Below are 27,265 nucleotides of genomic sequence, written 5' to 3'. Positions count from 1 at the left end.
TTAATATTCTGTTATTTGCTTGAAGGATCCAACCCTGGCATTTGGAGCAACCCAATCGGTAAACCTTCTGTATTCTCCGGGTCTTAGACAATACTGACGACTCTTATAATGAGAAAGCTCATAGAAAAGCCAGTAGCCATCAAATACATTGCAGGACTGGATGTCATGGTGGTCAAAAGAATCAGAAACTGAAGGACAATCATCAATTGCTTCCAGCATTTTGCCCCAAAAATTATTTCTTTCATAAAGTCTCAGTCTGTAAGATCCATTATGCTGTAATGAAAAAATGAAGTTATAAATATATGTAAAATTAAGCATCAAATTAGAATTATGACAAGCGAGGTAAGCTAAAATATTGACTTGTGTTTATTTAGCTATTTCTAGTCATATTTCAAGATTTTTTAATTAAAGTTCCATTATGTGGTATTAATGGGCTTTTTCCTTTCAAGAAGATAGCTAATTTGCATATTTGTTCCCATGAAACAATAGCTATAAAACTTCTTATATTAGCAACATTTCAGCATGGAGTACCAGAACCTTCCAAAATTGTAACAGATGCATCTTACTCAACAAACAAGTATCGTACTTAGTACCAATGAAGAATTCTGAATCAGTGTTGTCCACAAATACTTGCCTGGCAGAGGAGGCACTGAACCACTGAAGTGGTTTTCCCAGAGTGAGTGGAATTCCTTTTCTGGTCTGCCCTTGCTTGTTACAAAAAGTCACTTAGAAAGTGTTTCTATTGGATACAACCATTCCAATCCATTCCATAAGTTACTGTATGAACTGTATACAGGCAGGCAGGGTATATAGCCATTCGTAGTGGTGACCGTATACCAGCCTTCATCATATCTGGGGCTGGTGTACACAGTCGAAAACAGTCCTGATAGTGTCAGACTTCTCAGTAATTGTCGCTCCTAAAAAGTTGTTAGGTTCTTAGTGCGACCGTGCGTGCATTTAAAAACCGCACGTGTGTGCCTGTCGGTGGCAGCGTACAGGTGCACTTGTGTGCGTTTTGCACAAACTTGGATATAACGCACAAGTCTAGTGAATAATACACGTCAGCAGTGTCTGATAGTGTCAAACTTCTCAGTAATTGTCGCTCCTAAAAAGCTGTTAGGTTCTTAGTGCGGCCGTGCTTGCATTTAAAAACCGCACGTGTGTGCCTGTCGGTGGCAGCGTACAGTTGCACTTGTGTGCGTTTTGCACAAACTTGGATATAACGCACAAGTCTAGTGAATACACGTCAGCACAGCATTGCAAAATGTGCAAGGGCGTTGACAACGAACAAGGAAGTGGACGTGATGGTGGTGCAGGCAGAGGCCGAGGACGTGTGCAAGCTCTAATTTCGCCACAACAAAGGGCCACATCGACTCGCTCGCACGTCCTGTCCCAAATTCTTGGGGACCGCAGCAGTACACCGCTCTTGAACAAAGACCAGTGTCAACAGGTTGTTAGTTGCATAGCGGATAATGCTTCCAGTCAGATTGGCACCACCACAAACACTCTGTCTTCCACACGGTCAAGTGTCAGTAGCCATGATACTGCACCGCACATTTCAGAACCTGATCCTCCTTCCTACCACCAGGCCGAGTACATGTCCACGGACATTACTGATCCCACACTTGGACACTCGGAAGAGCTGTTCACGTTTCCATTCGCACATTCTGGCCTCTCGCCAGCTCCTGTTGAAGTGGGTCATTACGAGATCGTATATACAGATGCCCAAATATTTGAGCAGCCACGTTCTCATGAAGTTGGCAATGTGTCTCAACAAGGGGTGGACGATGATGAGACACAATTGTCAGGAAGTCAGGAGGAGGAGCAGGGTGTGGAAGAGGAAGACGACGTGGTGGATGATCCAGAAACTGACCCAACCTGGCAGGAGGATATGCAAAGCGAGGACAGCAGTGCACAGGGGGAGGGAGGCATAGCATCCCAACAGGCAGTAAGAAGCAGGGTGGTGGCCCCAGGCAGAAGTCAGGCAACCGTTCCCCGGAACAACAACACGACACAAGGTGCCTGTACAAATGTTAGGTCTTCCCGAGTCTGGCAGTTTTTTAAGTTGGCTCCAGATGATTCTAAAAAGGCCATTTGCAACAGCTGCCATGCCAGCATCAGCAGAGGTACCAAAACTAGCAGCCTGACCACCACCAGCATGATCAAGCACATGTCAGCCAAGCACCCGACTTTGTGGGATGTCAAACAGAGTCGAGGAGCAGTGCTTGCTGATGTCACTGCTACGTCTTTGCTTGTTGTGCATGCAAGCTAATCCCCTGTCCATGCTGCCCGCGAACAAGCCTCCTCCGGCCCTGCACCTGCAGTTGCCCACGCAGAAATAACACCATCATCAAGCACATCCTTGTCCCAGCGCAGCGTTCACTTATCCATTCAGCAAACCTTTGAACACAGGCGCAAATACACTGCCAACGCCCCACATGCCACAGTTCTAAATGCTAACATTTCGCGACTGCTTGCGCTGGAAATGTTGCCTTTTAGGCTGGTGGAGACAAAAACATTCCGTGACCTGATGGCGGCAGCTGTCCCACGTTACTCGGTCCCCAGCCGCCACTATTTCTCCCGGTGTGCCGTCCCCACATTGCATAACCACGTGTCACAAAACATCACACGTCCCCTGAAAAACGCTGTTTCAGCCAAAGTCCACCTAACCACGGACACGTGGACAAGTGCTTGTGGGCAAGGCCGCTACATCTCGTTGACGGCACACTGGGTTAATTTTGTGGAAGCTGGGACCCAGTCTGAGCAAGGGACGGAACACGTCCTTCCCACACCAAGGATTGCAGGCCCTACCTCAGTCAGGGTTTCACCCACACTCTACAGCTCCGGAATGTCATGCTCCTCAGCCTCCTCCTCCTCCTGCGCATCCTCATCCACTTTACCCTCCACACCAGTCCCAAGCTGGAAGCACTGCAGCACTGCCTCGGCGAAGCGGCAACAGGCTGTGCTGAAGCTAATCTGCATAGGTGACAAACCCCACAATGCAGAAGACGTGTGGACAGCTCTGAAACAGCAGGCAGATCACTTGCTCACACCTCTGAACCTAAATCCAGGAAAGGTTGTGTGTGACAATGGCCGGAACCTGGTGGCGGCTTTGAGGCGAAGCCAGCTGACACATGTTCCATGCGTGGCCCATGTGCTCAACCTCGTGGTTCAGCGGTTTCTAAAGTCATACCCAGAGCTTTCTGATCTACTGGTAAAAGTTCGCTGCCTGTGCACATTTTCAAAAGTCACCTACTGCTTCACCCGGCCTTGCCGGCTTTCAGCGCCGTTTGCATCTTCCGGCTCACAGACTGGTGTGTGATGTCCCCATGCGTTGGAATTCAACTCTGCACGTTGGTCAGGATATGTAAGCAGAACAGGGCAGTTGTTGAGTACCTGCATCACCTAAGCCGTCGGGAAATGGGTCAAACTCCACACATAACACCTGAGGGGTGGAGATGGATGTCCGACCTATGTACCATCCTCCAAAACTTTGAGGACTCCACCAAGATGGTGAGCGGCGATGATGCCATTATTAGCGTCACCATACCGCTTCTCTGCCTTCTAAAACGGTCTCTGCTTAAAAACAAACATGATGCATTGCAGGCGGAGTGCAATGAGTTGGAGCAAGAAACAGTAGTGGGTGTGGGTGATAACACACAGCCCAGCCTCATCTCATCACAAAGTGCAGTGGAGGACTATGACGAGGAGGAGGATGAAGACATGGAGCAACTCTCCGGCCAAATTGAGGATATGACATGCACACCAGTCATATCCTCGGTTCAGCGTGGCTGGCCAGAGGACAGGGTAGATGAGGATGAGGAAGAGGACAGCATGTTCAGTCATCGTGTTGGTCAGGATACTGAAGTGATGGCTATTAAGAGTCTGGCGCACATGGCTGACTTTATGGTAAGCTGCCTGTCTCGTGACCCTCGCGTTAAGAACATCTTGGCCGACAATCATTACTGGTTAGTAACACTGTTAGACCCACGCTACAAGGAGAACTTTATGTCCCCTATTCCCGAGGCGGAGAGGTCAGCCAAAATGCAACAGTTCCAGAAGGCCATAGTCACGGAAGTAGGCAAAGCATTCCCCTCACAAAATGCTAGCGGTATAGGTCAGGAATCAGTGGACAACCAAGGCGTACAGCCGAGAGGGGCACAAGTCCAATCCGCCAGAGGTAGGGGAACAGTCTTTAAGATGTGGGACAGTTTTCTCAGCCCCTCACGTACCACAGCCCCTGAGGTGCGCGGTAGTGCCACAAGAAATGCTAAGTTTGCCCAGATGCTCAAGGAGTACCTTGCAGATCTAACAACTGTACTCCGACATTCCTCTGTGCCTTACAATTATTGGGTATCCAAGCTGGACACGTGGCATGAATTGGCTCTCTACGCCTTGGAAGTCCTGGCCTGCCCTGCCGCTAGCATTTTGTTAGAGCGTGTTTTTAGTGCCGCAGGTGGAATCATTACAGATAAACACACCCGACTGTCAACTGAAAATGCTGACAGGCTGACTATGATCAAGATGAACAAGGGTTGGATTGGGCCAGACTTCACTACATTACCAGCAAATTAGAGCGGAATTTAAATTTTGTAACGGGAATTTGCCATGTACCTCCACTCACCCATGGGTACACACTTCTGGACTTTGGCTAATCGCTGGACTGCTCCTCCTTCTCCTCATGCGCCACCATGATGACCGTTAGAATAGTTAGGCCGTTGTTGCAGGTATACCCCCAGTGGTAAATGTTTTCGCACATTCTTTCAGAATGGGCATTACAACGACAGGAGACCCGCTCCTTTGCAATGGGAACAATGTTTTGAGGCCCTCATGCACGTCTCTATCCAGGGACAATGTTTAGCTTCCCAATTTTTGGCTGCCCTGCTGAAGGGCTATACATCAATAGACCCACTTCCTTACAATGGGCACTTCAGGTTTACAGGCCCTCATGCACGTCTCTATCCAGGGACAATGTGGAGCTTCCCAATTTTTGGCTGCCCTGCCAAACGGCTATACTACAATAGACCCACTTCCTTACAATGGGCACTTCAGGTTTACAGGCCCTCATGCACGTCTCTATCAAGGGACAATGTGGAGCCTCCCAATTTTTGGCTGCCCTGCCAAAGGGCTATACTACAATAGACCCACTTCCTTACATTGGGCACTTCAGGTTTACAGGCCCTCATGCACGTCTCTATCCAGGGACAATGTGGAGTCTCCCAACTTTTGGCTGCCTGCCAAAGGGCTATACTACAATAGACCCACTTCTTTACAATGGGCACTTCAGGTTTACAGGCCCTCATGCACGTCTCTATCCAGGGACAATGTGGAGCCTCCCAATTTTTGGCTGCCCTGCCAAAGGGCTATGCTACAATAGACCCACTTCCTTACAATGGGCACTTCAGGTTTACAGGCCATCATGCACGTCTGTATGCAGGGGCATTTATTTAATCGTATGAACGTATATCTTACCATCATATAAAAATAAACACCAGACAATAGACAGTGATTGAAAGATATCAAAAGGATAAAAATCAAATTTGAATATCAAGATTTTCTATATATGCAATAGCGTTATCATTTACAATATAGAAATCCTTCTTGTCACCATGGTAGGATCTCAGGGGGCACTCTCCAACATTGTGCTGGATAGTTTGACGAGATGCTCCACAGTCACAGGTACAAGAGTCATATTTTCCCCACTTATACATAAAATCTGCACAGACGCCAAAGTTTGTTCTGATACGATTTAGAGTAACCCATGTTTTCCTTGGTAGATTGAAGCCTGGTGGAGGGTTTTGTAAATTTGGGAACATTTGGGGATCACCGTCTACTACATTGACCCAAAGTTCTCGCCATTTCTCCTCTAAATTGAAGTCTTGTTCATGCAAGGTGATTGCAGTTCGGATGGGTGGGTGTCTTGATTTCAATCGTTGTATTGTAACATCTCTGATATTTTGGTGTATTGGAAGTTTTTCATTATTCCCTACTTTAGTGTATTCTTTAAGTAGGAGCTTTTGTCTTCTTAGATTTGCGGGTGCGATATGACTCAGCACAGGTAACCAGTGAACAGGTGTAGGTCTAATAGCACCAGATATTATACACAAAGAGTTGTTCAGCTGAGTGTCAATTAAGTTTACATGACAGCTATTTAACCATGCTGGAGCACAGTATTCTGCAGCAGAGTACACCAGGGCAAGAGTAGATGTTCTCAAAACAGATGTTGCCGAGCCCCAGGAGGATCCACAAAGTTTCTGAATAATATTATTACGTGCTTTCAGTTTCTGTGCCAATTTATCCAGATGGGATTTAAAAGTTAGACTTCTATCAAGGGTTACACCTAAGTACTTAGGATTGAAATTGTTTAACAGATTGGCCTTCAAATTGTACTTTAAGTTCAGTCTTGGCACTTGCATTGTATAAATGAAAGCAACAAACTTCCGTTTTTGATGGGTTAGGTTTAAATCTCCATTGTCGGAAGTACTTTCCCATTACACTAAGATCTTTTGTAAGAACATCCTCTGCTTCCTCCACTGTTTTGCTTACCATAGCAAGTGCCCAGTCATCGGCATATCCAAATTTCCGTGACACTGTTTTAGGAATATCAGCTAGGTACAGGGCAAACAGGAGAGGTGCCAGCACTGATCCTTGGGCCAGTCAGTTGTTTAAAGATTTCTTACAACTGGTTGAATCGCCCATAATAAGATGAAAAGTTCGATTTGCAATCATATTGTTCAAGAGGTACATCATTTTCTTACATGGAATCACCTTCAAAAATTTATATAAAAGTCCTTCCCTCCACACAGTATCATATGCAGCAGAGAGATCGATAAACGCCACTGAAACTTTCTTGTTCTTCTGGAATTCAGATTCAATGAGAGTTGTCAAAGCTAAGACTTGGTCACTACAGTGTCGAGCAGGTCTGAAGCCGGCTTGCTCCATAGGTATTGAGTCGAAAATCTTTAGACTGATCTTGTTATATATTAAGCGTTCTAAGAGCTTATATAAGCAACTCAACAAGGCAATGGGTCTATAGCTTGATGGATTATCTTCAGGCTTCCCAGGTTTTAACAATGCAATTATTTTGGCATGTTTTAATTTACTAGGGACTTGAGCATTCTCCATAATATCTGAGAAGAACTTTGCCATCCATTTTTTCGCATAAGGTCCACAGTTTTTGAGAAATTCAGGATGGATCCCATCAGAGCCGGGAGCTTTGTTAATTTTAGTTTCATCAGGGGCAATTTCAATGTCACAGGTTGTAAAAGCACGTGAGTATTCTTCAGATGGCACCACTGATGATTTTAGTAGCTTAAACTTACTTTTAACTTCTATGGTGTGAGCTCGGTCTTTTGGGCTTCTTTATATGTTCACAATATGTGCTGCAATTTGATTTGAAGTTATAGAATTCGTTTTGTGCTTTACTTTATGATTTCCTTCTAGTTTTTTTCTTAAAAGAGACCATGCTTTTCTACTGGACCTTTTAAAGTCCAAATTCTCAACTGTTTCCATCCATTTAATACAACGTGCTGCATTCAGTTTGTTCAACAATTCCTCACCAATTTCACCATCTTCACTCTCAAGAAATTGTCTGTACAGTTGTTCACATTCATCAGACCATCCTGGGATATATTCTTTGCGAAAGCCATGTGGTATTGATTTCTTTGCAGATGTAATAACTGCTTTACAAAACCGTTCATAGTTTTTACTGATTGGAGGTATCCAGCCGATACACTTATCAAGGTGATATGCAAACTTCTTTCAGTTGGCTTTGGCAAGGTTCCATCGAGGACGCGGATACGACATTACAAGAGGAATAGATACTCCAATGGTGATGATGACAGGGCGATGCTGGCTACGAGGGAAATGTTTGACAACACATCGAGATGTAGACAAAGGTTGATTGTTTCTATTGCGTGAGACAAAACATAAATCAGGATTGTATCCTCTCTGCCAGGCTGCTGACTGGAAAGTTGGAAGGTCCTTTGCATCAAAAACGAGGAATATATTATGCGCTTCAGACCAGTTTACCAGATACTCGCCATTGTCATCGTTGCTAGCATATTGCCAAAGCTCGTGGTGGCTATTAAAATCTCCTATGTATACAGTAGGGTGTGGGTGAACATGAATGACTTCTGTGGGCCATTGTACTGCAGGAGGCTTGTAAATATTAACAATTGTGATATCGCCAACTTTGCTCACAACTTCATGGATGTCCTTTTCAACAGATGTAGATACAAGCATTGCGTTTTCAATGTTACTTTTCACATATGTGGCTACACCATAATGAGAGTCATATGTAGCACCAATTAGATCAAAGCCATAGATGGACCCACGAACTAGGAGTTGATCTTCATTTTCAACATGCGTTTCCTGAAGAACAAGTACATCTATTTTGTTATCAGTGAGGAACTTGTGGAGGAAAACACATTTTAGGCGGCTGATACCTTCAACATTAATTTGACAGATATTCACCATGGGTCCAAGATCTTTCATTTGAGGAGTGACATTTGTGACAATACCATTATATTTTTTAGGCATTGTCAAAGTTGTTCCTTAGTTCCTCTGTTGATTATCAGGTATGATGTAAGATATACTGACCAGGAAATCTAGATATAATTTGATTATGTGGTCATCAAGATTGTTAGTCCTTTAGCGTTACCCAGGGTGCACCACGTGGAGGCGGACTAACATTGCACCCCTATGCAAGGGCATTGGTGAACCTCACAATTTTGGACTGCCCTGGCAAAGGAAAATACTACAAAGACTTACTTCCTCAAAATGGGCACATTAGACTCAAGAGGCCTTCATGTACGTCTCTTCTCAGGGACATCGGAGTGTCACACAATGTTTTCACGTAAAATCTTTCATGTAATCTCAAAAAGTAACATATACCAGCTCTATCTCACTATTGGGTATGTGCCCTTAACATTTCCGCCATGAAAATTCATTTTGGTGTCATTTTGGAAGGTTTTCTGGTGAGTCCGTAAAAATGGCGTAAAACTCGGACAAAATTGTTCACAGCTGTGACTTTTGAGTGATAAATGCTTCAAGGGGTCTTCCTCATGCTGTTGCCATGTCATTTGAGCACTCTTCTGAGACTTTTGTGACATTTTCAGGGTTTCACATGCTGCCAGGGGGTCATTTCATAAAAATACTCGGGTCTCCCATAGGATAACATTGGGCTCGGTGCTCTGACCGAGTACACGAGTATCTTGGGATGTTCGGCCCGAGCCTCGAGCACCCGAGTTTTTTGGTACTCGCTCATCACTAATGGTTACTGAAGTAAATAGTACTAGTGTAACGTGTCACAAGGCGGTATGCATGTGTGAGGTAGTTGTCTCTTATGCCCCAGCTCATTATATGATGATAGATGTTCTGTTTGAGTGTATTAACTGGGTGATGGGGGTGCTATGCCTTTGCAGGCGGCATGATGCTGATGACTCTAGTTAGCCAAGGCAAGATGTAGGACAATTTAATGAGGGAAATTACACTAAAAAATAAACTTTTTATTGGACTGTTACTTGGTATGAATTATTTATTGCAGATAGGGGGTGCAAAACACAATTTTTTCCTTTACCCCAGGCATCATCTTTATATATTGTGTCTTTACCTTTGCACATACAATCTTTTTACTTCCTCTGTTCACCTTGTCACTAGAGATGAGCCACCCCACTAGAGCTCGAGTTCGGTTCGTCGAACGGGGCAGCCGTTCGATGAACCATTCGGCGAACCTCTCGAACCCCATTGAAAACAATGGGAGGCAATCACAAACACCTAAAAACACCTTGAAAACACCCTCAAAATTGTCCAAAAGGTGCCAAACTCCCAAGACAACACAAACACATGGGAAAGTGACAAGGACAAATACCCATGCAAAAACTAAACAGCTGGACGAGGAAAAACAGGAGGAGACACAGATATAGGCATAGCATGCCCTTCTAAAGTCATGTAAAACACAGCAAGGGGACTCCAAGCAGACTCTCCCTTTTTTCCAAAAATTGGGCCTCAGAGACACCCCTTCAGTGGCAGCACTTGTGCCCCAGTTGCAAACTGTATGTGTTGATTAGCATCAAGCACATTCCAAAATACGCCAGCCTTAACTGTCCCCAGGATGACACCGGGATAGGTAGCAAAGTCTTTGCTGAACCATGACTTGTTCATCTTGGCTCATTTTTAAAAACATAGCAAGGGTTACTCCAAGCAGAGTCTCCCTTTTTTCCAAAAACTGGGCCACACAGACACCCCTTCAGTGGCAGTACTTGTGCCCCAGTTGCAAACTGTATGTGTTGATTAGCATCAAGCACATTCCAAAATATGGCAGCCTTAACTGTCCCCGGGATGACACCGGGGTAGGTAGCAAAGTCTTTGCTGATCCCAGATCTGTTCATCTTGGCTCATTTTTAAAAACAACGCAAAGGGACGCCAAGCAGAGTCTCCCTTTTTTCCAAAAATTGGGCCCCACAGACACTACTTCAGTGGCATCACTTGTGTCCCAGTTGCAAACTGTATGTGTTGATTAACATCAAGCACATTCTAAAATACGCCAGCCTTAACTGTCCCCAGGATGACACCGGGATAGGTAGCAAAGGCTTTGCTGAACCATGAATTGTTCATCTTGGCTCATTTTTAAAAACACAACAAGGGTTACTCCAAGTGGAGTCTCCCTTTTTTCCAAAAATTGGGCCACACAGATTGGGCCACCCCATCAGTGGCAGCACTTGTGCCCCAGTTGCAAACTTGACAGGTACATTTGCATTAAGCACATTCAAAATCCACAAGCCTTTACTCTCACCAGGATGACAAAGGGGTAGTAAAGTCCTTGCAAATTAATGACTTGTTCATTTTGATGAACATTAGTCTGTCCACATTGTCACTGTACAGACGCGTGCGCTTATCTGTCAGCACAGACCCAGCAGCACTGAAGACACGTTCAGAGACAACGCTTGCAGCTGGACACGACAAGATCTCCAAGGCGTACGTGGCGAGCTCAGGCCATTTTTCAAGATTTGATGCCCAAAATGAGCAAGGCTCCAGTTGCTCCAGTCATGGCATCGATGTTCATTTGGAGATACTCCTGTATCATCCTCTGCAGCCGTCGACTATGTGTCAGACTTCTTGTCTCTGTTGGCCTTGCAAAGGATGGTCTAAAAAAATTATGAAACGATTCCATAAAATTGCTGTTACCAGCACCAGATACGGTGCTGCTGGTACGGTTAGACTGTTGATGATGAGACCGTCCCATGTCTGTCAAGTGACAACTGGGAGATTCACTCCGTGCACACCTGGTGTTTGGTGAAAAAGCCGTGCTAAGATTGAGTAACAGCTTCTGCTGATACTCCTGCATACGTGCGTCCATTTCTATGGCTGGAATTATATCACAAAATTTGGACTTGTACCGGGGATCTAATAGTGTGGCAACCCAGTAGTCATCATCACTTCTAATTTTGACAATCCGAGGGTCATGTTGTAGATAGTGCAGCAAGAAGGCTATCATGTGTCTTGCGCATCCATGCGGACCAAGTCCTTGCTATGTTTGTGGCATAGAGGTGGTAAACGTTCTTTCTTCCTCTGACATCTCCCCCCAACCTCTTTCAACTGAAATGTGACCCAAGGTCTCCCTCGTCTGCTGAGACTTCCATGTCCATGGACAGTTCGTCCTCCATTTCTTCATGTTCTCCTGCACCTTCCTAAACATTTTGCCTGCTACCATGCGTCCTTGTTAATCCCTCTCCCCCACCGTCCCATGCCTGCCGCCTTGGTGATGATGAACGTCTGGACCTTGGTGATGTTGTTATCCCATATGAATCCTCATGTACTTCCTCCCCTTCCTGTTGAACCACCCCCTGACTCCGAATAGTGTTTAGCGTGTGCTCCAGCATGAAAATGACTGGAATTGTCATGCTGATAATGGCATTGTCAGTGCTAAACATATTCGTCGCCATGTCGAAACTGTACAGAAGGGTGCATAGGTCCTTGATCTGAGACCATTCCATCAGGGTGATCTGCCCCACCTCTGCATCTCGTTGGCCCAGGCTATACGTCATGACGTATTGCACCAGTGCTCGGCGGGGCTGCCACAGTCGCTGTAACATGTGGAGAGTCGAAATCCAGCGTGTCTGCACATCGCATTTCAGGCGATGAACCGGCAGGCCGAAAGACTTCTGGAGCGATGCAAGTTGCTCAGCTGCGGCGGTTGAACGGCGGAAGTGAGCAGACTGTTTTCGTGCCCTGTGCAGAAGACCATCAAGGCCGGGATAGTGTGTTAAAAATTGCTGGACTACAAGGTTCAACACGTGAGCCATACAAGGCACGTGTGTCACCTTGCAAAGGTGAAGGGCCACACCCAGGTTTGCAGCATTGTCGCACAAAGCCTTACCTGGCTTCAGGTTGAGTGCAGACAACCATTTATGAAACTCGGACAGCAGAGCTGGCCACAACTCAGCCGCTGTGTGACTCTTATTTCCAAATTGTCTCTCCAGTAAAGGAGACAAACTCTAGCACAGCACCACCTATTGGAAGTAGCGATCCTAAAAGACACAAGTGGATTTTTAACAATCCTTTGCAATATGACTCAGGATATATAAGCCAGATCAGATCTTATTTCCAAGACGTTTCAAGTTAAAGACCGCCTGATGCCGTTGCGCTCTGCTGCCAGCATAGTAAGGAGGTGTGCGGGATTCCTTGTGCGCAGTTGCTATGTGGGTGTCCTGACCAGGCATGCTTGGGGCGGAGGTGGAGGACCCAGACGAGGTTGAGGAGGCAGAAGCAGTGGAGGAACTTTGACATACAGAGGATTGACGCACAAGTCGTGGGCACCGCAAGACTTGTTCAGCAGACCCTTCTCCATCTATCCCCATAGTTACCCAGTGCCCAGTCAGCGACATGTAACACCCCTGTCCATGCTTACTGGTCCAAGTATCGGTGGTGAAATGCACCCGTTCACATACAGAGTTTCTCAAGGAAGTGGTGATGTTGTGTGCGACATGCTGGTGTAGCGCAGGCACACCTTTCTTAGAGAAGCAGTGGCGACTGGGCATCTGGTACTGGAGCACTGCGACGGACATAAGGTCTCGAAATTCCTCTGTGTCCACCAGGCGGAAAGGCAGCATTTTAGTAGCCAAGAGCTTACAGAGGAATAAAGTCAACCTCTTAGTTTTGTCATGGGTCACAGGAAATGGCCTTTTATTTGTCCACATCTGAGGGACAGAGATCTGGCTGCTGTGTGTAGACGGTGGTAAGTAGGGTGTCCCTGGAAAAATGCAGGTTTGTGAGGAAAGTGCAGTTGTAGACAAGATGTTGCCTTCATCCAACGTTGGTGCTATCGATGTCTGAGAGAGCTGTACACACGCACTTGTTTCCCCTTCCAAACCAACTGACAATCTAACAAGCAAACTGCCTGATGAGGTTAAAGTGGTGGAAGGTGTGCGTGGAGAACCAGGTGTGACAGCTGTCCCCACACTAATAGAAGATGAAGAGCGCACGGATGCACTGGAAGGGGCAGGCGGTGGTTGGCCCTCTGCGCTAGGCCGTATTGCAGCACAGTGAGCTTCCCACTGGGAATTATGCTTGGTAGTCATGTGACGATTCATGGAAGAAGTTGTCAAACTGGTGAGCTTTTTGCCTCTACTTATAGATTCATGACAAATTTTACAGATTACATGATTTGGGAGATCCTTTGCTAGGTCAAAATAGGACCAGGCTAGGCAAGGCTTAGAGGACATGCGACCTGCAGAGCCACACCGACTTGTCCAGGGAAGCGGAAGGTAACTTCATCGTCAGTTGCATCCTCCTCCATCACCTCTGTTGACCTCCTCGAGTGCCTGACTGTGGGTTGACAGTAAGTGGGATCTAGAACTTCATCATCAAGCATTGTGTTTGCATTTCCCTCGCCCTCAGACCTAGCCTCTTCCTGCCCTGACCGAATATTTAAGTTGTCATCCCAATCTGGTATCTGCGTCTTATCGTCATCAGTATGTTCCTCATTGTCTCCACCAACAGGTGTTACAGTTTGGGAATGAGGGTCTACATTATGCTCAGAAAGTTGGTCATCAGGGCCTGAATCTGAGTCACAAAGGGTCTGGGCATCACTGCAGACCATTTCCTGGTCTGTACTCACTGTACTTGGGAGCAGACCTCTGATCCACAGGCTATAGTGTGACTGAACAGCTCTGCAGACTCAGCCATCTCTGGTAAACCATACTGTGCAGGGTGGGTGGAGACTTGATAGCTGGGAGAAAGCAATTGTGATTGGGATGACAACTCAGAAGACTGTTTTTTTTATGATGTGGTAGTTGAGGTGCAGGAGAGAGCACTTGTTGGAGCACTTGAGATCCATTTAAGCATGTTCTTTTTTTGTGCATCATCTATCTTTCTTACAGTTGTTCGGGTCCATAAAAAAGGGAGCACATCGGATTGTCTACGGAAAGTAGTAGACATCTTACTTTTGCTGGAAGATGGCTTATCTTCAGCAGATGTTAATGTAGCTTTGCCACCTTCCCCACCGACACAAACTTTTTTTCCTTTTCCAATACGCCTGTTCCTCTTTCCACCAGCATCTGTCCTTTTCCACTCATTTTGTTAGCGACAAGATTAGTCACTTAAAATGTGGTGGCAAAAATTGAGAGGTGGTGTAGATTTCAGAGGTGGTCTAACTTTATTGACAGCTAAAGAACCAACACTGACTATCCCTGACAATGCAACTATGGCCCTAAAAATAGCAGCACTGTTTGCTATAAAAATAGCGTACAAAATGTGCATGAGGGTTGAATGCAGAGGTGCTGGAAATTGCTTGGCACCAGTGGGACAACAATAGAGTATAGCAGCCACTTTTTCGATGCCCCTTATGTTCAGCACTGTTTGCTATAAAAATAGCGTAGCAAAATGTACATCAGGGTTTAATGCAGAGGTGCTGGAAAATGCTTTGCACTGGTGGGACACAAAATTAGTATAGCAGCAACTTTTTGAATGCCACTTATGTCCAGCACTGTTTGCTATAAAAATAGCGTAGCAAAATGTGCATCAGGGTTTAATGCAGAGTTGCTGGCAAATGCTTGGCACCAGTGGGACACAAAATTAGTATAGCAGTCACTGTTTGGATGCCACTTATGTCCAGCACTGTTTGCTATAAAAATAGCATAGCAAAATGTGCATCAGGGTTTAATGCAGAGATGCTGGATAATGCTTTGCACCGGTGGGACACAAAATTAGTATAGCAGCCACTGTTTCTATGCTACTTATGTCCAGCACTGTTTGCTATAAAAATAGCATAGCAAAATGTGCATCAGGGTTTAATGCAGAGGTGCTGGGACTTGCTTGGCACAAGTGGTACACAAATTAGTATAGCAGCCACTTTTTGGATGCCACTTATGTCCAGCACTGTTTGCTATAAAAATAGCGTAGAAAAATGTGCATCAGTGTTTAATGCAGAGGTGCTGGAAAATGCTTTGCACCGGTGGGACACAAGATTAGTATAGCAGCCACTGTTTGGATGCCACTTATGTCCAGCACTGTTTGCTATAAAAATAGCGTGGCAAAAGTGGGCAGGTGGGTACAGTGGCCGGGTTCCCTGGGTCAGTGGACAGGAAAGGAAGCCTCACTTTCTATCCCTCCTAATGGTGAAATGCAGCAAGGAATTCCCTGAGCTTAGGTACACAGACACTGTTATCTGAAGCTGTATACAGCGTTTCCATGGACCTGACTGTCACCTATGGATCTGAGCCCAAGAAAATGAGCCCTGAAAAGGACTGAAATAAACTTCTGTCCTTAATCTGTAGAGCACTGTGTGTATAGTGTACACAGCCGGAGCGGCGCTAGGAGCTGCTTGAGAGGTGACTGTCACCTACACGCAGAAAGCAGATAATGGCGCCGTGAGAGAAAATGCTCGTATTTATAATGCAAGGACACGTGACATCGACAGCCTATGACACATGCCCTTGCTTTTCTGGCAAAAAAGACCACTTAGCTGTGTGTGTGTCTGGGATTGGCTGACATGCTGGCCCGCCCCACTGCACGCGTGCTTAGGGGGAAAAAAAAAATGGCGATCGCCGTTATCCCAGCAGCACTGATCTAAACGCGCCGCCGCCGCACACTATACGCTGAAATTAGATAATAGTTTGAATCACAGAGTGACTCACATTATTACAGTGAAAAGCCAGCTAGTAACTAGCTAGGCTTTTTGCTGATCAAACCGTTCTCAAACGTAACTCGAGCTATCGAGCTTTTAGCATAAAGCTAGCGTTCGATCTCGAGCCCCCCCAAAATCACTTGAACATCGCTCAACTCTACTTGTCACTGCCTCAATGAATCTCAGTTCCTTCACCACAACCTAGCTCAGTAATATATTCCAGTTAGTGAGAGCTCTATTCTCAACCCACGTTTTCACGTTTTCTTCCTTTTAAAGGGATTATTTTGTCAATATTAGTAGTCCTTAGCTATTTCTGATGCTTTGGAACTTCCACCAGGGGCACTCTCTTCATCTCATGTACTCCTTACTCTCCTAGACCATTACCTTTTTGAGTTACAAACTGTTTGGCATCCTTTTCCAGGACCCACCTCAAATCAAACACTCTGTCTTTTAGTCAATGCTCTCTTGTTGCGGTCTTGGTCTTCTCTATCAGTGACACCAAAGTCATGAATCTCTGTTCATTAACCAGGCCTTAGAATTTGTCTTATTGCACCTCGTGCCCTCTCTGACCCCCTAACAGAAAACTACCTCTGTCCCTTCACTGTAGCCCCACCCACCCTGGGCTACTCCCAATGTTAACTCCAACTTTAACTAATGAAAGGTGGAATATTATCTATCACAAATAACGCAAATCTTAATTCACATTACACACCACAACAATTCCTGAGACTTCAAGTGACCCACTGGGTATATATATATATATATATATATATACACACACACATATATGGAAAACACAATAAGCTCACACTACAGGGATACTTTATCGTGAAAGTAGGGCATTTAAGTAGAAGCTTACAATGGATATTTCATAATCTCAAACAGTTTATTAAAACAAAAGCCAACAACACTGATGGATAAACCCTCCAAAAATGTCATTGTCAACGTCTCAATAACTTGTTATGTGTCCTTGAACAATAATTTTATCTTAACAAGAATATCTCATGCGGTTCACAAGTGGAGTTATTGTCTGCTGAAGCATGGCATCACACTCTTCTTGAAAGGCAGCTCTCAGGTCATTGAGATTCTGAGATACAGAGTTACAAACTTCTACATGACAACTTAGCTAATTCCATAGGTTTTCCATGGGATTCAGGTCTAGAGAAAGTCCAGGCTCTCCATTTGAGGAATCCCAGTCTGAAACAACCATTCCCTAATAATGCAATTTCAATGAGCTAAAGCATTGCCATCCATGAAGGTGAAATTAGACCTGTGTTGTTCATACAGAAGCAAAAAGACTGGATTAATGATGTTATACAAGTAGAAGGGGTTTGTCACTGTACCATTCACAAAGTGTTGGGCAGTTCTGTATTGACTAGAGAACCCTGCACCCATCACTGTAATACCACCACCATCAATGCTTCGTCTGATGACAGCAGTGGCTGAAGCACAGTGCTCTCATTGATATTTCCAACATTGTCTGCGGCCATCATTTCCACTCAGCATGAATCGACTTTCATCAGTGAACATTACTGAGGCCCACTATTACCATATACAGCGTAGATGCAAGACGATGATCCTGGTGCCTGGTGATGCGGTCAACACTGATGTAAATAGTTTTGAAGGGCTTGAAGTGACACTTGAGTGCCTCTCATCTTCCTTAAATGTGCCTGGAGTTGTGTGGCATTCATCATCCAGTTCCGAAGGCCATTTTTGCAATAAAGTGGTAATCAGTGTGGGATGTGGCCAAAGGATGTCCACTTCTAGGTCTTTCTGTTACTCTTCCAGTATCTCTGTATCTTTGTTGCAACCTGTTGATGACACTCTGTGACTCTAAGCTCAGCTGCCAGTTCCGTCAGAGAACATTCTGTTTGAAGCCTTGCATTTCTGAGGTACTGTTGATCAATTGTTAGGTTTTCTCTTGGTCTCATGATGTCAAAATAAGAACAGTATGATGAGAAGGACTGTTCAACTACCAATTCTAATTGAATTCCAAAAATTATTGGGCGATTCATTAATCAAACACTTGTGAATTTTGCCACTGAGCTCCTTGTTAGAGAGCAGCAACCTGTGCAAAAAGTACTGAAATGCTGAACAGTTTGGCATGTGCATAGAGAAGATCACATTAAGTTCACGTGAAAAGGTTAGAGTGCATTTTAGAATCATCCTAAAATTTCACCTGAAAGCCAAATATCCCATTTGTGAATAGTGTATGTTATTGCGAGAATATGTCTTGCCTTCTTCAATGCCTTACAGCCATCAGGCAAGGCAGTAGTGTCACAGCCCTTTCTTGGTCTGGATGGGGCAAACATTACAGCAGTAGTGCAATTCTCATCAGGGGGAGCCTTTTTACTCTTGTCGGTAGCCAGCTTCTGGTTGCAGCTGGTTGTCTTTGATTTAGTATCCCTTCTTATGTTTCATGGTTCTTTAATTGGTCAGACTTATAGGGGCACTAAAAAAACATGTTTCTTCCTGGAGAACTAATCTGCATGTTTTCGGAAAAAAAAAAGGTATTTGCTGAATGCTGAATGTTCACAATGTGAACTATTGCCTTCCAAGAATTGACAGAGCATTTGCAATAGAGTGTACAGTAGCTAAATCCTATTACAAACTGCTATTTCTATATAGAAATCTGAATGCCAGTCATGAGAGAACAAATTAATATCCTTTAATTTCTGTACCCCTATTGTAAACTCTACTGTGCTTAAATTAAATAATTGTTAAAGAGGGGTTTCTGGACTTCACGTATATATTAAATATAAATCAGAAATACAAATTCAGTACTTCAAATACGTGATAAGCGCATGAAAGATAAAACTTCAAAAACTGTAGAAAAATGAATAGATGTATTTTTATATCTAATAAATTGGTTGCCAAAGTTCAGTTACAGAAAGGAAAAATAATATTCTTCGTTAGCTTACGTAAAGAGCTAATAATAGTCCATTCTAATCAATAGAAATCTTCATCCATCTTTCCTTAATTCCTGAATGGTTAGGCAAGCCTTAGATACTGTAGACCTGACAGGCATATGTTACTTCGTCTTGGGTGAATGGGCTGGATGGATGGATTAGCTTCGACATGTGTAGATCAACTCCCGGAGCAAGAGTGAGAGCCCCCTCGCCCCCCACCATTTGTCATTATATATGCAGCTGTCCAAACCTTAGAGAGTGATTTTGCTGAACGCATGAGGTCACTCATCTTCCAAAGCTATATATTTATATATATGACTATGTCAGCAACTATCTATATACAGACTCAAAATATTAATTCCTTATAAATACTGTTATCAATAAGCTATGCCCTTCAAAATAGACATGACTGTTATCATATATAATATGTTCCATTATAAAGTGTTTGATAACTAGATGTATTAATTTTAATGTTTTTACAATTCCCCCTTGAGGTGGGTAAATTATTATTAATGAAAACCCCAAAATTAATTAATACATCATTAAAATAACAGATTTTCTTTACTTCTTTGACGATAGTGGATTAATGTCAATAATAATGAATAATAATCAATTTGCATTATTCATGTTGTATGTTCAACAATATAATAATTTGGATTCATGTTATGGTAGGTCGTGACTGATAATCATATAAAATACATAATTATACTTTCCTAAACCTAAAAAAGATTCAAAACAGATCCGGTCTCTATCTGATGTCCTCTGGGATGATGTCTTCTTATATCCGATGTAATCTGGCATAAACACAGTCTTTTCAAATAAATCCTTTGATAAAAGATGAATGATTATTGATTTGATACAGTCCCATATTGCATTTATCATTGTTAGATCAATAAACTTTATTCTTAATTGTAAAGTCCATATATTTATTCAAAGTCCATAATCAATGTTGATAAACTACAGTTCATAAGTGTAGAAGAATAGCATAGGCCTCTGATATCTGTGCAGTGTAATTTACATTAGTCACCTTGGATCCTCTGCGCTGCCTGTTGTCATTCCTGGAACAGGTGTTGAGACGTTCTTGGTCAGCATGACAGGGGTTAATTTTAACACTTTATTGCTCTCCTTGGTAACTGTGGTGAGGTCTTAATGCACAGAACATGTGTTGTAACATTGTTCATCCTGGCACCATAAGATCACCATCTTTGCTGAGGTTCAGAAGTGGTAAGTGCATTGTATTTAACTCAGTCTTATTTGAGACGTTACCTTTTGGACCTTTGAGTTTCAGCTTTTGCAACTTTTTGTGGAATCTCTTTTGACTTTAGAAGAATAAAAGTCTTTTATCTTTCTGTAATCTTGATTGAAGACTTCATTCCCTAATCTAGATACCAAATATGGTAATGATACTACCACTAATAAATGTCACAGCATATCATAACTCTAATATTATTAAACCATGTCATTATTATTATCGTAGAAGTATTAATATAATTGATACTTAGAATGATGAAATAATACTGTATAATGGTATAGACAATAGTATTTCATGTAATAACCTTTTTTGTCATTGGTGTAATTACCTTTCAAACCCATAGGTGGCAATGTGTTGAATGTAACCAAAATGTAATATAAAATAATATAATATGTACCTATAACATGTACCATATTATAAATATGAAAGGCAACAATGTGGCTATTTAGTTAGATCATTTGTAAAATTATAAACCAAAGCAAATAACCTTTTAGAAAAGACTGGATGATTCCATCAAAACACAATATCACTCATCATAAATGATTCTTATTGATTAAAAACATAATATTTTTAATATAGGAAGGTAAACCTAGATATACCTTGATCTTGCATCTTTATTACTCTAATTTAATTTATTTGATTTGTCTATTATTTATTAAATAACCTACTATATAAGAAAATGTGTATCTACAACCAATATTTCATCCTTATTGTGTTAACATACTAATATAAGAATAATGTATTACTAGAAAGTAAATAATTAAATATATTGATGAATGAAGTGTTCTTTTCTTCCAAAAATTGGAACTTTCCCTTTTAGTATGATTCATATTTAATAAAGTAATATTCTTATATTAGATATTACTTAACTAAATATTGAAGTGTTTCCTCAATTGAGATATTAAAAATTAGGAAAATAAAAATTATAGAATTTAAATTTTGATTAAAAATTTGAATATTGAATAAAAATAATCAAAATAAAAAAATAGGAATAAAAATGAAAAAAATGAAAAAAATGAAAATTGGAATAAAAATAAAAAATAAAAAATTGGAATAAAAATAAGGCCTTCTATGTATATGACACTTATGTCCTTAACACATAACCTTAATATTACCGATATCTTATATGATTTCCATACCTGTCATATCATTAACCTATAGAAATAATTAAATCACGTAACCTTGCTGACAATACTCATCTTTAGTATATAAATGGATTGTGATTACCATACTTCATTTTTTTTTCATTTTATTCCCAATAATTTCCTTTGTACTTGAATTAATATTAATTATTAAAACTTTGTGTAGACAAATATAAATATGTAATTGAGACCAAACCTTTTTCTTTTAATATCATCACATATGATGTTATGAAAAAATTAATATGTTAAGATTAAATTAAATTAAAATTTATGTTGTATGCCTTCAAGACCATATTATAAATTTTTCTTTCATATTTGAAAAGAAAATGATTACCAATCTGTGTATCAGTAAAATAAGTAACACAAAACTGTATAAACATCAAGACATTACAAATACTTATTCTAGAATGTGATTCTTCAGAGTAAACCTTTGATATGGGTCCTGACACATTATACTAAAGAAATACAGTCATATGAAAAAGTTTGGGCACCCTTATAACCTTTTTTCTTTAAAACAATTTGGGTTTTTGCAACAGCTATTTCAGTTTCATATATCTAATAACTGATGGACTGAGTAATATTTATGGATTGAAATGAGGTTTATTGTACTAACAGAAAATGTGCAATCTGCATTTAAACAAAATTTCACAGGAGCAAAATAATGGGCACCCTTATCAATTTCTTGATTTGAACACTTCTAACTACTTTTTACTGACTTACTGAAGCACTAAATTGGTTTTGTAACCTCATTGACCTTTGAACTTCATAGGCAGGTGTATCCAATCATGAGAAAAGGTATTTAAGGTGGCCACTTGCAAGTTGTTCTCCTATTTGAATCTCCTATGAAGAGTGGCATCATAGGCTCCTCAAAACAACTCTCAAATGATCTGAAAACAAAGATTATTCAACATAGTTGTTCAGAGGAAGGATACAAAAAGTTGTCTCAGAGATTTAAATTGTCAGTTTCCACTGTGAGGAACATAATAAGGAAATGGAAGAACACAGATACAGTTCTTGTTAAGCCCTGAAGTGGCAGGCCAAGAAAAATATCAGAAAGGCAGAGAAGAAGAATGGTGAGAACAGTCAAGAACAATCCACAGACCACCTCCAAAGACCTGCAGCATCATCTTGCTGCAGATGGTGTCAATGTGCATCGGTCAACAATACAGCGCACTTTGCACAAGGAAAAGCTGTATGGGAGAGTGATGCGAAATAAGCCGTTTCTGCAAGCACGCTACAAACAGTCGCCTGAGGTATGCAAAAGCACATTTGGACAAGCGAGTTACATTTTGAAAGAAGGTCCTGTGAACTGATGAAACAAAGATTGAGTTGTTTGGTCATACAAAAAGGCGTTATGCATGGAGGCAAAAAAACACGGCATTCCAAGAAAAGCACTTGCTACCCACAGTAAAATTTGGTGGAGGTTCCATCATGCTTTGGGGCTGTGTGGCCAATGCCAGCACCGGGAATCTTGTTAAAGTTGAGGGTCGCATGGATTCAACTCAGTATCAGCAGATTCTTGACAATAATGTGCAAGAATCAGTGACGAAGTTGAAGTTGCGCAGGGGATGGATATTTCAGCAAGACAATGACCCAAAACACCGCTCCAAATCTACTCAGGCATTCATGCAGAGGAACAATTACAATGTTCTGGAATGGCCATCCCAGTCCCCAGACCTAAATATCATTGAACATCTGTGGGATGTTTTGAAGCGTGCTGTCCATGCTCAGTGACCAACAAACTTAACTGAACTGGAATTGTTTTGTAAAAAGGAATGGTAAAATATACCTTCATCCAGGATCCAGGAACTCATTAAAAGCTACAGGAAGCGAGCAGAGGCTGTTATTTTTGCAAAAGGAGGATCTACAAAATATTAATGTTACTTTTATGTTGAGGTGCCCATACTTTTGCACCTGTCAAATTTTGTTTAAATGCGGATTGCACATTTTCTGTTAGTACAATAAACCTCATTTCAATCCAGAAATATTACTCAGTCCTATTACTCAGTCCATCAGTTATTAGATATATGAAACTGAAATAGCTGTTGCAAAAACCCAAATTGTTATAAAGAAAAAAGGTTAACATTAATAGGGGTGCCCAAACTTTTTCATATGACTGTATGTCTATGAATAAGATATATGCTGTACAAATTCCTTCATTATTTAATACTTATGTACTATACTTATTTAATTCTAATAATATACATATATATATATATATATATATATATATATATATATATATATATATATTCACGTAACTTTGAAGTTAAGAAGTGGTTTGTTTTTTCTTTTAATCTTCAAAGACCTCTGGATAGAATTTCAGTCAACAGCTGTTCAGTCAATTAGACTGCCTCACTGTAGAGTATATACAGGATTCTCCACATACCAGACATTGACAAACACATTATCTTTTGATTTTCAATTTTTCTGTGCACATTTCAAAAATATGATACTAATTTGAAGTACTTCTTAAAATATATGAATTAAATATCACATATACTCATGAGTAACAGGTACCTTTGATAGTCACATACTGTACGTTTGGCCATAGGACAATACATTCATCTATTATTAGCTCAGTAATTCAAAATCACATGCTTTTGATAAAAGACAAAAACATTTCCAGAAGGCGAGCAAATGTAAGCATTCCACTCCAAAAACTCAGATTACACATATTAGTTACATTCCCAAAATAGCACTAAGGAAGATATGTATTCTTATTCCTAAAAAAAAGATGTTAAAATTAATGGTCCTCTGGCGATTGGTACCTGAGAAAATAATAATAATTATTATTATTATTATTATTATTATTATTAAGCATGCTTTCGTGATTAGCCTTACACAATACGATATATGTTACCTGATTGAGGATAAGAACAAATATAATATAAGTAAAATGTTTAATACTTTATCAATTTGCTTTACTGAGAAATTCTGAGCGAAATAAAAGAATAAAATTATTATCATATTTATGATAAAAAATGAAAACTTAAAATAAGCTATGCTTTTTCTTATTATTAAATTTTAAAATATTATTCATGTACAGAGATCAAATTATTAATTTATAAAATTAAACTATCATTTAACTGAAAATATAACTTTTATTTTACTATCACTACTTTTAAACATACAATATACTATATAGATAAATCTATAGAAGGTATGTATTACATGGATACACTGTATATGAATAATAATAAATATCAAATAGCAAAATTAATTTATCCAGAAATCCCCTTTATCCAGCTGAAAACCAAACCTCAATTTTTCTTCAAAGATTCAATCTAGTCATTTTCAGAATATTGGAATCTCTGAAAATCTTTTGTAATTCCGCTAATTTCTTTTCATGAGAAAAATTGGACCAGGAGAGTCCATTACCTGTTTCTGTCTGTCAGGGCTTTTAAAAATAACTTGTCTGAGATCATCAGTATTAGATCTTGTGACCATTCCCTTTTCTGGAGTCAAGGGAAGCGAGGGTTTTTTCTGTGAAAAAGGATTTCTAGATAATAATTGTGATGGATTGTATGATTTGCAATTTACATGAAATTTCCAACGAATTTCATACATTTTGTCACAGGAATATCTGAATCTGGGAGACACTGTTGGTTTTTCACAGAATTTCTCCTTTTTTGGTTTCACAGAATTAATTAATTTCTGTTTTGATTGAATTTGGTGACTTCTAACAAAATTGATAAATGTCGTACATTCGAATAGGGACTTTTTCTTTATTGCCATAGTACAGGTTGTATCATCAAGGAAATTACATTTCCTTATGAATGTGTAAATTAAAGAATGTAATCTGACATTTGGAATGACTGCCCTATACAAACGTTCAAAAACTGACATAAATGAGAAAGTACTTTCATTCTGTTCAATTTGTAATTCCTTCAACATCTCATAATTTGGACTAGGCTCATTCCTTTTACAGAAGATGAGATTTCTCAGCCTTGTGATGTCATCATCATTTGAACAATCAAATGTCTCATTGTCAGAAGACTTTTTTAATACCAGCTGTTTGAAAAATTGTTGGGGTATCCACATATGGAATATCTGAGTTTTCTCACTATTGGTTAAATTTAGCTTTTCAACAGAACTTTCAAATATTTCTGAATTTCTGCACACATGTATTTTGGAATCATATATGGGATTAATTTGCATATATCCAAAAGATTCTTTCTAAGTTTAATCCCTAATTTAGCCTGTTCTATTTTTAGAAACTGATCGTCGCCATGCTCTCTGACAACTTTTTGCATGTCTCCTACTCTGGCTCCTCCCCTTCTGGCTTCTCTATGTAATTTCCTGCTTCTTTTCCGGTATCGTTAAGGTCACCTTTAATAGACAGCACATGTCTGCGGCCATCTTGAGGATTTTGAGTTGCAAAATTACAGTCAGAATTCACAATATCACTTTCTGACATTTCAGGTTGTAAGCAGTCTTTGAATTTCTCTAACACTGATTTATGGAATTTCTGCACTAGATGCAATAAATTTCTAAGCCTCTCTTTCTCTTTGTTTAAAAATACCATAGAATTTACTCGTGAATTTGCTAGTTCACACTCAGCATACAAGTCTAACCATAAATTCGCTAAACTAGACTTCTTTAAATGCTTACTTTGTTCAGAAAAAGAATTTAAATTCATTGTCTTACCTCGACTTATAATCAGCACTTGTAGTACTTCTTATGGACTGACTTATTCTTTCTCCTCCAAAGATATGTCAAAGGATAATCATCTGTGGTTTTGCAAACTCTTTAAAGTTCATTTAAAAAAACATTCATGCGGCTTGACTTATCCGTATTTTGCTTAGGTCCTGCGTGATTTTTATAAATTGTCGATTCCTGAAACTTTGCAAGAGGTATTCATTACTTGTGTTCCCCGTTGTATTTATTCCCCGAAGGAATAAATACAAAAATTAAAAAAAAAACACGAATAGCTGGCCCAACAAATGTTAATAATATACCCTTAAATATATTTTTCTTCAAATATGTGATAAGCGCATGAAAGACAAAACTTCAAAAAATGTAGAAAAATTAATAGATTTATTTTTATATCTAATAAATTGGTTGCCAAAGTTCAGTTACAGAAAGGAAAAATTATATTCTTTGTTAGCTTACGTAAAGAGTTAATAATAGTCCATTCTAATCAATATAAATCTTCATCCATCTTTGCTTGATTCCTGAATGGTTAGGCAAGCCTTAGATACTGTAGACCTGACAGGCATATGTTACTTCGTCTTGGGTGAATGGGCTGGATGGATGGATCAGCTTTGACATGTGTAGATGGACTCCCGGAGCAAGAGTGAGAGCCCCCTTGCCCCCCACCATTTGTCATTATATATATGCAGTTGTCCAAACCATATAGGGTGATTTTGCTGAACACATGAGGTCACTCATCTTCCAAAGCTATATATTTATATATATGACTATGTCAGCAACTATCTATATATAGACTCAAAATTTTAATTCCTTATTAATACTGTTATCAATAAGCTATTCCCTTCAATATAGACATGACTGTCATCATATAGAATATGTTCCATTATAAAGTGTTTGATAACTAGATGTATTCATTTTAATGTTTTTACACTTGTGGAATTGTTATACAAGATCTGATGGAATCATTAAATCCCATCCAATCGTGAAAATTTGAATACTCTCCTCTTTTTAGAAAATACTGATGTCCCTTATAGTTGGTGTGTTCATAGATCATCCAGCATCCTTTTATTACTCATACAGAGTTGCATTTACTGATATAAAATTTCAGATTAGGGCCATCTTTTCCACATTCATAGAAATCACCTTAAAAATGTTTCCCTTCATACAAGATGATCTGCAT

The 27,265-nt window shown here is 40.7% G+C and overlaps 1 pseudogene; it reads right to left on the bottom strand.

Moving 5' to 3' along the window:
* LOC142246031 (gamma-crystallin B-like) lies at nt 1-27,265 on the bottom strand (annotated as a pseudogene).

Source organism: Anomaloglossus baeobatrachus, chromosome 7 (assembly GCF_048569485.1).
Source record: "Anomaloglossus baeobatrachus isolate aAnoBae1 chromosome 7, aAnoBae1.hap1, whole genome shotgun sequence".
Lineage (NCBI taxonomy): Eukaryota > Metazoa > Chordata > Amphibia > Anura > Aromobatidae > Anomaloglossus > Anomaloglossus baeobatrachus.
The sequence above is the reverse complement of the archived record's forward strand: the minus strand, read 5'-3'. Positions and strand labels throughout refer to the sequence as shown.